We start from the raw sequence: 11,704 nt of genomic DNA on the forward strand, positions 1-11,704 counted from the left end.
ATATTTATGGTCTCTTTGGTAAAATCAAAGGAATGCACTTCTGTGTAATGGGGCATAGTTTGAATGGCACAGTAACCATCACGCCATAAAATTTAGAGTTGGGCTGCTTGATTACAAAAGCATGTCCTCACTCCAGCCTTGCACAATGCAGCTGTTTAAATCACCGGGAGCTTAAAATTGGAGTCACTTGAGAACTAAAATTGCATGTGATGGCAAAATGGTAGAAGACATTAAGTCTGGGCTGCCAATCTCAGAGCAATTTCTAGAAGTCTGAGAGCTTACTGATAAAATTATGGGATGTGGAACACGCAGCACTCATTAAACTCGTTTTCTTTTGCCTGCATCAGGAGATTTTCTATCTTGGCACTTCACTGTGGGACTCCTTGAATTTAGAAACAGGTACCAACAAACGAGAATGGGGTAACGAGATTTTGAGGAATGGAGCCTTTAACTTCCGCTGTTTTTCTCCTGAGAGACGCTCTTTGCTACCACATGTTCATTTATTACTGTGTCGGACAAAATCTTGCAATCCCTACTTGGTTTAAAAACATTCAGGACGTGACAATCCCAAGGAGGTGACGACACGCTAATGGAACGGTCGCCCTCCTTTCCCGTTTAGGTGACGTGCCGCAGTATGGCATCCCAGAAACCATCAGTCAGACAAGGGACCGGGGTTCACAACACCTGGTGGGTGCCTCACGCTGACACAGGGCGTTAACATAAGGAGGTGGAGCTCCGCTGTGACCACCGGGCTCCGTGCGGTAGGCACCAAGGTATGGTTTTTCCACAAGTCTCCCACCTACTTTTCGCGCTCACATTTCTCTGTACCACGGCTTAGTCTTGACAGTGGAGCCACCTCCGATGGCATCATCTCTGGCAGGCGGACGGGGAGGCTGGCCTCCCGCGCCACATCACTCCCCCCTGGGAGCGGGCGGCAGAAAGACCTGGCGAGGTGACACCTCATCACACACTACAAGTTACGGTAATTGCATTGTTATGATAAACCACAAGGTCTTTTCTCTTGTATTTTTCAACCTCTGTGGGGATAGGCAGCTCGAGGACAACCACCGAGCCTTGTGCCCTTGAGGCATGAGAAGGCACGTGGGCAGAGGATAAAGGAGGAAGTAATGAGCTGCTGAAGAGGAGTAAACAAGATAAAGGCCATGAAGGCATGTCGGGTGACCAGGAAGAACCAGCCAACCCGCTAGAGCGTAGACGTGCGTGAAGAGGAGGCTGTAACCAATCTGCAAGCTGCAGATGGCGCGTGAAACACTTCTGTTTGCTATAAAGAACGCCGATAAAGAGCAATAAAGGTCTTTGGCTGCTGCCTGCCAGAGTCCGTGCCGATAATCCCCACAAACCTCCTCCACAGAAGCACCCAAACCATGTAAGCTGTCAAGGACGCCCAGGATGATGGATATTGTGGCTCTGTAAAACTCAATAAAAGCAGGTTTAATAACATGCTTTTGCTGCTTTTCCAAACTACAAATACTAAATAGCCCTAAGTCTTTTTCTCAAGGTAATTCCCAGATTTCCGAGAGACAGCTAAGACGAGACTCCTCCACCCAAATATTACACACTGAAAACATACCAAATGCATTGAGTTTTCTGAGAAATACACAAGAAAAATGCTGTGACTACCAGTACAGAGCTAATGTCTAACCATTATCTCCTCAGGGTGACATCTCAGAGACCAGGTCTCTGCTGAAGCATCGATTACCTCCCATGCAGGAAGGTTTCTGCAGGACAAAAGCCGGTGCAGAATCCGTCCTCCATCGTTCCTCAAAGCAACTCACACAGTTTCCACAGGAGAGGCAGTTCAAGGTTTACCAGACACCATTGCAAGTCTGCTTCTTCTGTTTTTCCTATACTATTTAACCCTCATCCCTGTTGCCAACAAAATGTCAGTAAATTCAATAGCTTCCAAAAGCCTGTGATAACCATGTGACACCTGCAACAGCACAAGGACGAGGAACGCGGCTTGCAGAGCGGTCCTCCTTCCTTACAACCTCAAAACTGTTTCATTAGGAAATGAGTGGAAAGCCATTGCAGAACCAAAGCATCACAGGGAAATAAAGGGTACACCACTTTTTTCCTTTTCAGCTGTTAAATGGCTGTAGACTTTTTTCCCCCACATTTTCAGCTATCGTTTCTCTCATTTTTATTAAATCTTGGTGTATACCATTTTGATTTCCACCTGCATGAAAGTTACATACATCTTGCATGGTCTCACATCACTTAATCTACAAGATTAGAGTTAATTCTCTGTTTTACCTAATTAACTCCACTGGACTGATCACACTTACTTCTCTCTCCGGCTAAGATGCATGCAGCTGCTCATCTAAAGCATACAAATTATCTCATAGCCTAGTTATGCTGCTGACACGAGGTCATGAAAAATGTGCCAACAAAACAGAATCCCCAGCGCTCCAGCAGACAACAACGAACCTCATATTTCACTATAACTTGGCAATTAAGTCGGAAGAAATACCTCGGGAGAGGAGCCGTTCTCCAGGATTTCAAGCAGAACAAACCGCTGCTGCTGAATTAGCCGAGACCCACTGCAGCGCGCAGGCAAAATGTGAACCACGCTGAAACGCTTTGTTCTGAACGTTTCTAATGGCATAAATTAGGATTTCTGTAAGTAAGGCACAGGGAATGCGGCGACCTGCTGCACGAGACTGTGCTGCCTTAGGAAAGCTCAGCACAATTCAGCATCGCTTCATCCTGCAAACAGACGAAGAGCCATCAGCCTGCCGGGCACCCCGGCCCGTGGCTCGGCCGAGCTGCGAAAGCACCCCACAGCCAGTGACGCCGGGGCTGTCCTGGCCCCACGTGCCTTCCCGCCTGCCCACCGGTGGCTGCTGTCCCAGAGACGCGTGCGCCAACTGGGACCACCACTCCTGTCCCATGCCACCATCCCGGCATCAAGACTTCAATGACCTGAGGCGGTACAGGCGTGGCTCCCCTACTGCATGCACACCAGCGGAGACCTGTAACGAGTCAATTAATAAACGCTGGGCAATTATTGTTGGTCATTCTTCTGCAAACTGCAGGAAGGAGACTGTGGCCTTTCCCCCTCTGCTCAGCACCGACTAACGCATTACCATATAAACACTTCCACAACGCTGGTAGGAAAAGATGTATTTTTCTGACAGGTCACACAAATTTAATCAGAGCACGCTACCTGCAGAAGACACTGCGATGGCCCAGGGAGCAGAGCAGGGTTCATTGGAAGTGACAGTGACCTCCTCCCGGGGACACCGAGGACAGGCGAAGCAGGACGGCCGAGCCGCGGCAGGGGAGTGGGTGCGGGGATTACGCAGCTCCTCTCACAGTAGACCTGGCTCCAGCTCATCCCGGGCCATTCCTTCACTAGAATAGCAAAGGCTATTAGAAACAGGGAAGGGAGACGCAAACACCTTTTCTTTGTGTGGGCAGAGCTGACTTGAAAAAACACAAAGAAATCCACCTGGAAACCCCAGAGAGAATCAGGTCCCAAACCATTTAGGAGAGCCTGGGTAGATGTGAAGCACGGTCTATTAGTCAAGCAGAGTTTCAGATTTCACCTGTTTCTGCATTGGGATAGGCCTGACATCTTTTATGGATATAAAAATATCCCACAGTTGACTATATCATCATTTAACCTCGTTTTTCCTTTCTAGAGAAGTTTCCTTTGAAGTTCCTCTGCCTGTTTCGTTATTGTCTTGGGATCTGGAAAAGCTGCTGTTACGTGAAACCACCAGATCTGGAATCCATTAAAGATGAGACCGAGCCAGGGAGCACCAGCATGGTACTAAGCACTCAACCACAACAATTTAACCCAACTGTGCAAGAAAACCTTGGTTAATTATATCCTCAGTAATTATGCCTAAAACTATTTCTACTATCTCTAAATCAGAGGTAACTAATTTGAGACAGCAGTAACTTACTTTTTCACATGCACATGACCCATACCAACTTTGAAAAATTACTCGCTTTCCAAGAATGAAATCCACTTCTGTCCGTCATTCTCAGAAAATCTATACTGCCCACAGAAAAAAATCCCAGCCACATTATGCATTATTCATAGGTTTATAATGTTTCCGCTCCTTCCAAGAGCAATACAACTTACAGGAAAATAACAGAGAATGTAACACACAACGCAAATCAAAGCATAATAGATAAAAGTTATCTAGTACTATCTTCCCACTCTGATGGTGGAAGCTGGAAAAGGAGAGAGATGCTCCAGCCTGCCCAGTAATAGCCCCCCCCGTGAAGGGACGCGTGGATTCTGTACCACGCGATGTGCACAGTAATTAAAAGGCAGTCCTTTGCCATCAGAGCTGGGCTCCTTCTAATGGCATGCTTTCAATAGCCGTTTTCATCTTGCCAACGTAAGCGCACAAAAAAGTCACTGTGTTAATATGTGAGCAGTTTTCTCCTGATGAGAAAACATTAACAGCCTTTTCACATACACCTTCCAACACAGACATTAAAAACAAACCAAAACAACCCCCCCCCCAGACATCCCCTCCCATCTTTCTAGCAATAACTGGAAATCATGCCTACTGCCTACATGACCTATAGCTAAGGTGTTCCTGTGCCAGGCTCGGGCTTCGTCTCCTTAGGCTGTTGGCACAGCGGTAGGATTATCTTCAAATGCACTACCAGGACCTGCTCAGTAGAGAGAGATTGTTACTCCAAGTATTTTTAATGCTTCCTCAGTTGTACGTTAGAAACCTACTTTCTCACTTCCAGTGTTTCTGAAAAGAGCTTGCGGCAACCCACATCTCTTGCCGAGATACACAGTTTGAAGCTCCTCTCTCTTTCAGCGGGGTAAATTGGCTATATAACTATCTGAAGTCAACCAACTGATGGAAAAGGAGAACGGACAGAGACGGTGCCACCCGAGGAGCCCACCGAGCACCCTGCCGCGGGCACGTCCCACCAGGAGGCAGCAACTCGCTGCTGCTGCTGCTGTGCACACCCCGTGAAGTCCCGGCACTGGGCAGGAGTCCAACCCGCACAAACCCAACTACCTCCAGGCACTGGCCGTACCAGAGCATCCCTAACCCCGTCGCCGCCGTGGAAGCCGAGCACGTCGCATTTATTCATTCCGGTGAAGACTTTCCTATCACTCAGCTGTACCGGGGATCTCTGCTGAACTGATCACAGAAAGCTCTCCAACAGCTTATCCTCACCCTTCAATCTTCCCTGAACTGTTCGGTTTGGGGAAGCCCTTCGAAGGACGATGAACTACCCAGGTTTTCACATATCCAGTTCAGGCTCAGACAGCAAAAATCTCAGCCTGGCCATCTGCATTACCCCGTTGACACACACTTCCCCGCTGGGGCCTTGCCGTGCCCTTCCACCCCCCACGCAGCTTTAACAGCCTGCAGCTTTAATCCCATTTGCAGCACACGGTCAGCACGTGCATCATGTCTGCGCTTCCAACATATTTCACAACCCTTTTCAGGGAAGGCACCGCAGAAGACAGGCTAACATCTCTCCACACATACAACTATTTTCAATAGATCATTGTATCTGCTTTAACAGCCCTGATCAAAATTAATCACAATCCAACTGAAGAAATTGTCATGGCACTTACAATGAGTTACGGCCATGCAAGAGAGGTCTTCCCGAATTTCAAGCTTAGCCTGTGCAACTTAGCTATAAAAATTGAAACCAACAGCCCATCCTAGTTTCGGCTGGGATAGAGTTAATTTTCCTCCTAGTAGCTGGTACAGTGCTGTGTTTTGGATTTAGGACCAGAACAATGTTGATAACACACCGATGTTTTAGTTGTTGCTGAGCAGTGCTTGCACTAGTCAAGGGCTTTCCAGCTTCCCATGCTCTACCGACTGAGAAGGCTGGAGGTGCACAAGAAGCTGGGAGGGGGCACAGCCAAACTGGCCAAAGGGACATTCCATACCATGGGACGTCACGCTCAGTACAGAAACTGGGGGGAGTTGGCCGGGGGTCGGCGACCGCTGTTCAGGGACTGGCTGGGCATCAGTCGGCGGGTGGTGAGCAACTGCATTGTGCATCACTTATTTTGTATATTCTTTTACCGTTATTTTCCCTTCCTTTTCTGTCCTATTAAACTGTCTTTATCTCAACCCACAAATTTTACCTTTTTTTTCCCAATTCTCTCCCCCATCCCACTGCGGGGTAGGGAGTGAGCGAACGGCTGTGTGGTGTTTAGCTGCCTGCCGGGTTAAACCACAACACGGCCTGACCCAACTTTCTTACAGCCTTCCTGCAGCTACTCAGCGACTCCTCTGTCCCAGCCCAGCCTCCTGCACACGCCCTGCCCCTGGCAGAGGCACACAGGCTCCCTGCGGCTGCAGCAACAGGGACACGAGCTTCTGGCCCGCGTGCCCGCCTGGAGCGGGAGGGATGATGCCCGGCTTTCCCCCAGCCTGGCCCCAGGGCAGCGTAGAAGTCGTGTCTTGGAGATAAAAGAGCCTTGGGGCAATGGGTAGAAGCAGGCAATGACGATCAATTGTACAATGAAAGGAAGGAAGCGTTTTAATGGACTTCTTTAACAAAAAAGGAACTTTTAAAAAACACCCTGTATCTGTTTAAAATCACATTAGAAAAAAGGGATAATGAATGTCCCTATTTTCACAGAAGGATATATTCTCTCACTGTAAACTCTTGGCAGACTGAACACTCTAGTCTACAGGATAACAACCGTACATTTAAGCTATCACTTCCCAGTTATACACAAATTAATAATTCACTGCCACAGGGAAAAATGAGCCCAATCATACATCATTCTTACAGCAGCTAATTGGGCATGGAGCGGGCCAGCTCTGGTGGTAAATGGTAAATAATGCGTATAGTATATCAAATTTTGCATGTAGATAGACAAGTTAATTTGCTTCCCACTAAAGAAAAAGGACTTTTTAAGAAGTAAACCATTTATTCCAACACTAACATGCAAGATCACCTTCACACATACACCTACCACTACGTATGTCCATCATACAGAAAATATTTATTAACGAGCATCACGTTTCAAGATGTGTGTGTACATATGTATGTATATATATGCATACATACGTATATACAGACACACAGAGAACCTCACGATTCAAATCTGTTAATACCCGGATATTGAAGTCTCAAAGCTTCCAAGAATAACAAATATATATAAAGTTCTCAAAGAGACTGATACGGGGTTGCCTCTGTATCAAAGGTTTCTCAATCACATACCATTTATTTGCAGGTTTTAGGAAAATTAAATGCAATTCATTGGCAACGTCCAACTGCTTTTTCATGTAAAAATGAAGCCACTCACTACTGGGAAGTTAGGGAGTGGAACCAGCTGCAGAGGGGGTTTTTTGTTTGGTGTTTTGGGTGGGTTTTTTTGAAACAAAGCAAAACATTAAGCTGTTCTTAGGGGCCTTTGAGTTTAAAACATGAAAGAAATTACTCTCTGCTTTCCTCCTTCCCCACAGGCAAAAAAAACCCATACACATCCAAGCAATTCTCAAGCAACCTGTGCTCGCTAGTGCGCCGTGTTGCTCTCCCCACAGCACAACTGCTCCTGAGCTACAATCATTCACTCACAGCTCCGCAGAAGACTTGGTATGAACAGAAGATATTTAGACTTCAGAGCTTGAAAACTGAACAAACTGACTCTACGTAGGATAACACTTACTTTCTTTTGTGTTAAGGTAGTTAGGAAAATTACGAAAGTCACCTTGACAAAACACCGGTGATGTTGCATATTGATGTTGAGGTGTAATGACCTAAATGCTCTCTACTTTCTCTGCAGTTCTACTAACATACTTAGATATTCGACCCTTTTCTACTCTCCCCTACAAACAGAAGAGGGAAAGAAATCCCTTACGTGTTTTCCTGGCTGACGCCGAAGGAACTCGTCAACCCACAGCGGGATGCAATGAGATCCAAAACTGGGCTCTTTGTAGTTGAAAAGGAAAGTCTTTAGCCAACTGGAAGTGACTTCTGATGGAAACTTTATGATTTTTCTTTTCCAACAGATTAATTGAAGGAAAAGTTTAACTTGATGTTTCATTCCAGTATCTACTGGCAACTGATAGTCAGTGATAATAGATACGCTCGCAATTTAGGAGTAAAAGCTTTTCTCCTTCATGCAAATGGCATCACACATTTGGTATTGATAATGCAAAGGGATTTGGCCTGAATTCCAAATTATCTAAGGATCCAAACTCATGATACTGATTATTTTTCAAATCTCATGTTTTCTAGCACAAACTGGAGTTCACATTCCCTCATATTGCCTTGCATGTTTGAACCCTTAGAAAATATCTGGTTCGTGTTTCAGAGGGTCTGATTTTCTAATCACAAGGACCAGAATTTTCTCCTTTGTATTTTATTTTTATCATTCAAAATTCTCATGTAATACACAGCCTCCAGATGGTGAGAATTATCGCAGGTGCCACAGTATCAAATACCTTTGCGAGAACTCCCCAACCCACTGTAAATCAGTGCAAGGTCAGCAAGGGCTGCACACACGGCAGCCACCTCGCGTAACGGTCCCTTCAGGGTCCTAATCGGCACCCTGGAACAGATTTCCAAATGCACGTAGGCAACTAGCGAACAGGCAAGCCCTGTGTTCCCAAAAGCATCGATTTCTCCGACACCAAGCCGTGAAATACGACAGTCCAAAACCACAACCGAGTAACCTGCATCCCCATCACCGAGGGAGTGCACCGCGGGGCTGCTAACGTCAACGCACGGTGCCATGCCCTGACATGGAGCATCACCGTAGGCAATGATCTGCAGATGAAAGAGCTTAAAATCACACTCCCGGATTATTCCTGTTCTGGGTAACACCACGTGGCTGTGGGCTATGGGGGGGAGTAACGCCATAGCCCGGGGCTCTTGCTGGCAGATGCTGCCAGTCACAGACATGACAAGGGGAGCAGCAAGACACCACTTCAGGGTGCAGAATAAAAGCACGTGGGAGCAACCCTTTGCATTTCCGTCTGTGGTTTCTGTGTGTTGCTCCCAAATAAAGCCAGCACTGTTTGCAGAAATTTAGACTGAAAAAAAAAGCCCACAACAAAAACCCCAACAAAGGTATCCTTTGCATAACCCACACCTGCAGGTGACTCAGGGAGATAGGATCTTTTCAGCAGATCCCAGCATGTTAGAGGAAAAGACCGGGATTAAAAATAAGATGATGACAACGTTTCTGTCCAGCTGTGCCCTGGCCCGGACTGCTTGGTGAGAAGGGCAGGCTGTGTCAGTCAGAAGGATCACACCCACCCCCACGGCAGAAACACACCCCACGCTTCTAAGTATTTGCTCCAGAAGTAGAAATCCCAAACCCAAATCATCCGCCGTAGTCCTCTGTAGGGCAGGCAGGAGGCATCTCGGGTCCTGTGTGTGAGGAGGGCTGGGATCTTCCTTCTCCCCCCACCACACTCAAGCAGCCCTCGGTTAAGAACTGGGACTCGCGGTCAAACCTCTCCGCTGTCAGCAGGGACATCTGGCTGGGAGGATGAAGCAGGGGATTCCACACGCTGATTGACGGCAGCTTCGGTGGCAGAGCACCCAAACAAGTAAAGAAACTAACACGTGATTACAGCTCCGAGCAAAAGAAAGTAATTTGTCAAAAGTTGAAGGAAGTTTTGCCTAATTTTGCCTTTGGTCAAAAAGACAGATACATAAATGGCAGGACTCTTTTTTTTTTTTTTTTTTTGACCAGCATATAGCCCATACGTGACCCTCCACTTCCCAATGAGCCTTGTGAGAATTAAAAAGTAAATCATTTTTAGAGCCGTATTTGGAAACACTGGATCATGCAAAGATTCAGAGAGAAGCAGTTCTGGAAGCTGCCGGCCCGGCGTTTTATTCCCCGTCCCACCATCTAATGCCAATCCTGAGTCTCTCTGTGATTTCTGTAAGCAGGGCAAGGTCCTGCTCCCGCTCAGCAGAGCTCCTTTCAACCGGCCAGGTGTGTGTGGGGGGGTGTCTCTGCCACCTCCTGCAAAGCAGAAATTATAAATCATGTCCACACACAGCAAAGGTAAAAAAAAAAAAAAAATCTCACAGCAATAATTTACCTAAATATTTAAAAGAAAATAATTTTAAAATATTAAAGGTAATTCTCATGGAGACTGATCTAATACTAAATGGAAATAAATTAACATTTTCATTCCACTAAATGAAATGAACACAGAACCCACACACATAAAACAAAACCACGGAGTTTGCATTGGAAAGACAGCTTAGAACTCCCACGCTTTAACTCAAAACTTTTTGTTTTTTATTAAAGTATGAATGCATTTATGCTGGAGAATAGTTTACATACATTGTAAAGCAACAAGCATATTTCCAAGAGGTGTGGGCCCTCCTCAACCTGTCTCCATGCTCAACCTGCATGCTTTAACACTGGACTCACACATACACTCTCACGTACAAACATAGAGACCCACGAAACACAGACAGAGAGCTATCTGCTTCCATTAGCTTTCTTTTAAGGCTTCTGTAAGGTGCCCTAGTGCCCCTAACATTACTGTAATTATGAAGAAAATTGGATAAAGGAGCAGCATTACTTGCAAACTATGGATCTGCTCTTGGCCTTAAAAAAATATCAAAGTGAAACAAGTTTTTCCTTTTATTTGAGTTTTATTAAACATCCGCAATTAAGAAAGGCATGACTCTGTGTATCTGTGAACAAGGAAAGACAGGGGAATCTTAACATGAGCTTCTCAACCAGAACAGACGTTCAAACCTGACTCCTAAGGGACCGTTGCCTTTGATCTTTACAGTAACGCAGCCCCGGCTGTGCGACGAGGCACTGCCAGCTCCATCCCAGCAGGGCCACTCGACCAGCAATGCGGAGGCCGGTAACACGGAGTTGAGGCTACCGTGTGCTCGCATCACTTCAGACCTGAGGTTGATGAGAAGTCACAAGTTTAAGCACTGACGGACCCAAGTGTCCCTCAACTCTTACCAGTGGGCCCCCCTCCTGCGGAGCACGTCAGGGTTGGAAAATGCACAGATAGCGGCGCTGGCTCGCTGTACCCCTAGCAATTGCAGAGTATTTTTGCCCACCCCTTTTTGGTATCCTGCAGTATATAGTCTGAAACTGCAACTACTGGTGCTGGGTGAAAGACGTGGCAGCAGGTATATTAAGAAAATAGGTACAATGAATAAAATAAAGGATAGCATATGATATAATGTGTACATACAAGCATCTTCTTTCGTTTTTTATCTGTGAAATGTGAATTAACTGCAGAACGCCAGGCCATTAGTCTAAAAGGCTATGCATGGCTGTCTTAGCCTATGTACGGTCAAAGGATTTTTGTGATGCATCACGGAGAAAGATTCTTCGGGAACCATTAGGGCTTTCCAGGTCTACTTGCTCTTGTGCATCAGCCCCCAGCTAGGAATGCCAGAGGAGCAACTAATAAAATTGCCTGACCAGTCTTATAAGACAAACAGGAATGACTCTACTTCATGGTATGCACCTGAACTACGGAGACGAGAAAGGGACAGTGACGGGTGGGTGAGAGAGATGGGGGAGGGAGCTTTTTTTCTCACTTTTACAACAGCAGCAGATTTCAATGTAACATAATTACTTTAATGATGCATATCTGTAGGTACCGAATTGCTCTTTTGATTTAAAAAGCTGGTCAGACGAGTGTTTGGCAGTCCTTTCATTCCCCAATTTCAATTGTTGCTTATTCATCTATCAGCTCTCATTCCCTAGGCCATT

This window comes from Pygoscelis adeliae, unplaced genomic scaffold (assembly GCF_000699105.1).
Source record: "Pygoscelis adeliae isolate BGI_AS28 unplaced genomic scaffold, ASM69910v1 Scaffold155, whole genome shotgun sequence".
Lineage (NCBI taxonomy): Eukaryota > Metazoa > Chordata > Aves > Sphenisciformes > Spheniscidae > Pygoscelis > Pygoscelis adeliae.